The sequence below is a fragment of the Plectropomus leopardus genome, unplaced genomic scaffold (genome assembly GCF_008729295.1).
Source record: "Plectropomus leopardus isolate mb unplaced genomic scaffold, YSFRI_Pleo_2.0 unplaced_scaffold10952, whole genome shotgun sequence".
Taxonomy (NCBI): Eukaryota; Metazoa; Chordata; class Actinopteri; order Perciformes; family Serranidae; genus Plectropomus; species Plectropomus leopardus.
In genome coordinates, this window is record NW_024611565.1 from 1 (window position 1) to 3670 (window position 3670).

General features: G+C 34.7%; 1 long non-coding RNA gene across 1 annotated transcript; it reads left to right on the forward strand.

Annotated features, from left to right (window-relative positions):
• Positions 1-1279: 1279 nt before the first annotated feature.
• Positions 1280-3670, forward strand: LOC121963355. The gene is made up of 3 exons (XR_006107237.1): positions 1280-1384; positions 3486-3558; positions 3647-3670. It is a non-coding gene; the product is annotated as an uncharacterized LOC121963355 (long non-coding RNA).

Consider the following 3670-nt stretch of genomic DNA (forward strand, 5'->3'; position numbering starts at 1 on the left):
ACCGCTGCACCCACCACGGTTGCACCAACCACAGCTGCACCAACCACTGCAGCACCAACCACCGCTGCAACCACCACGATTGCACCAACCACAGCTGCACCAACCACAGTTGCACCAATCACCGCTGCACCAACCACTGCTGCTCCAACAGCTGTTGCAACAACCACAGCTGCAGGAACAACTGCTGACGCAACAAATACCATAGCTGCAACCACTGCCGCCTCCTCCTCCCTTATCAACAAAATCAGTCTCATGTCGGTTGCTGTGGCTGTTATGACTCATGCACTTCACTCACATTGTTAAAGGTGTTACATAAGATCAGTTCTTATCCTGTCAATGAGGTGAAGAAAAATGAAGGATTTTTATGACAATTTGCTGTGAATAAGCTGATATTGTAATTTATTGTACTGTTTGATGTGTGATGGTGTGTTTTTGTACTGTTGGTCAGAATCACACTGAATCCTCCTGGAGGTGTTTGTAATTTGTCCAAATGTCTGTGAAGGGAGGAGTAATATTCTGATTCAGATGCTGGTGAGTCAAGCTGTCTGATAATAACTGAAACTAAAATAAAGTCAAGATTAACCTTTTGTCTTTTATCAATTTTTTTGTTTTAGTTATTTTACTTTCTGTATTTTTATTTAGAGCACAAGTTATCTTAATGTTTACATTCATTCTGCTGTTTTCTGCCTCTAACCTAGAAACAAAAAGTGGTCATAGCCTTGTTGGATATATATATATGTTTTTTTTTAATTTTTTTTTTAAATTAATGCTTATAGTGTACATTTTTCTTTATGGTATAGAAATTGTATTGAATATCTGTATTTTTGAATATATCAAAATTTTAAATTCCAGTATTGTAAGAGCACAGATGTTAAAGAAGTTATTGGACCTTCTTTTTTTCTTTGGTAAAGGGAAGATGAAACTGGCACACAGTTTCTACTTCCACATACTTTCCACTTTACCTCTGACTGGAACATGAAGTGCAGATTACATGAAGGAAACAGATCAGAAATATCACAATGGCCCAGACAATGCACAGTGGGAACAATGCAAAATGATTAAAGCCCAGAAACATTAAGTCACAGTCACTCAGCTAAAATGTAAAATGTCATGTCAGAAAAATGCCACCGTTCATGTATGACATGTAGAGCAGTAATGATAAATTTAGTAGTTACGTTGATTGTATCCGAGTAATAAAAAGGTTGCCGCTCACACCTCAAACCATGACGAGAGGTACAATTACTCATACCTGCATATGTTTCATTGGCTTTGTCCTCAGACTGATGTCATCTTGTACACGTTCTGTATAAAAGAAGTACTGACCTCAGAGAACATCAGAACTTCACTCTGCAGTGGAAAACATTCAAGCTGAGAACAGAAACCTGTAAGTACTTCTACATCATTATTATATTACTTCAATATAAACCAACTGTTCTCTTGTTTTTTAGTTGTTTTTTTTTTTTGCACAGTGGTAAGAATTTTGAAATGTTAGAATTGTGATTAGTTATGTGAATATTTTAGTAAAATGTAAGTTTGTTTTTCTATTTTGAAAATATTTACAGCAGGATTTCTCAATTTGTTTGTTTATTTTATATGTTTAAAGTGTGTCCAATTAAGTTTATTTTCTATAATCTAGTCTTCTTAAAATTTTAAGGCAGCCTGAACACTAACTTTTTAAAGTTAAAACTATTCATTTCTTTCAACATTCTCCACAATATTTTAATATTTTACCTTCTTTTATCACATTATTTGGTGCTAAACTTTTATTATTTTATTAGCTTAATGTTTTAAAAAACAAATTCATACAATTTGATGTGAAGTATTTTAAGCTGCACTATACTAAAGACATAAAGTTGATCCTAATACTATTATTACTTTAAAATATAACTTTTACATAACAAACTTAAATTGAAAAATAAAATGAAGGAATGGGGAAAGAAGAAAAAAAAAAGGTAATTTGTAAAGTGTAGACACGCAGGTAGAGAATCTTTACTTTTATTTAAATAAATAAAATAAAAACAACATGTTTAATACTGTAAAACATAAGTCAGGACCACACTTTGTCATTTAAGTGTTTAATTTACCGACTTGTTTACTTTGAATGTTTAGTCATAATTTAACTAGGTATTCAGCCAAAAAGGAATATGAATAATGAACTCTAGGTGGTCTTGTATTAAGCTCACATGGCAGCGATACAACAACCGCCACTAAAAATGAATGTGAGCCAGGGGCGTAAAGCGAGCAGGGGCTCCATAGACTGTCTCTAACCACACCCATCTCTGAACACGGGCTTCTTTTTCATCTCAACCACACCTTCAGAGTTGTAACGTTAAAAAGCAGACATACGAAAAACCTGGCAAAAGTCCTGAAAACAGCTTCTGTGGTTGTTCTTGTCACAAAAGGTGCCACCGTGACGACATTTTTCCATCATGACACACAAAGACTCAAAGAAACGACATCAGTCTTTATGATGTTGCAGCTGGAAATCTCTCCCCACCAGCAGCCGGAGGCGGAGCATTTATTGTGTTTGTTTTACTAAGGGAGGCAGCTGCTTTGAGTAGTTATTTTCTTTTGTCAGATTAACAAAAGACTGATGCACTGAAAATAACAGCAAGCAGTTTGAGACTTTTGCTTGAAATGGAAGTACCGTAAATTAGTAGCCCGGTCTGTTATTTGCATGAATCACTGAACACAACAAGCTTATTTCTGGGACAGGTGTCTGTATGGTTTAATTCCTTTCACTCAGTTTATTCAGCCTTTTGCGATCGGGGCTCTATTTTATTCAAAAACATGGGAGGAAAGTTATGAGCAACAAAAGAAGAGATGACCCAGAAGTTAGCAAAAAAAAAAAAAAAAATTAAAATCTGTAAGGTGAAAGAAAATTACCTGAAAGTTTGCCAAATCAAATTTAAAAAATTCTAAGGAGACAATGAAACAAAAAATAGAAGCGAGAGATGACCGGAAAAAATCAGAAAAATTCTGAAAATTAATTTTATGTATATTATTATAAATATAATTCACAGACATTTTTCCTTAGCTTTTTGAAAAAGAGCCATCTACATCTACTCACCTCTTTTTTTTTGCATCTTTTGTGTGTACTATGCTAATACTGTCTTTCTTTGGCGCTCATGGTTTTAGTAAAGTTAACTGAATTATTGAATTGTAGAGAATCTTACTAAGCTAACTGTGTGTAGCATGTCCATACTGACAAAAGTTTGAATATACAAACATAATGTGATCAAAGCAGCTAGACATCATTATCTCCAGCAGGTCGCCAACAACCTGTTTTTATACATTCAAAGAACTTCAATAAAAATGACCTGCATGCTAACCAGAGTGAGCCTCTAACTGAGACAGGCCTTTATTTATCAGAATGTGTTGCCACAGTAAAATGGGTTGGGGGTTTAATTGGGGCTGGGTTTTTATTTGAAGTTTTACAGTAACTAGTTTTTTTGATGAAATGTACATTTAATTTTATTTTTCAGAGAGCAGAGAAAAGAAACTACAGCTGCATCACCATGATTGCTCAGATTTGTGTCGTACTCCTTCTTTTTGTTGGTGAGAGAAACTTACACTCCCAAGTTTTAAAGTTTTAAATCTGGGACTAAATGACTAAAACTGATCCAACATTTTCTACTCAAAACAGCCGCTGGCAACGCACAGACCACTG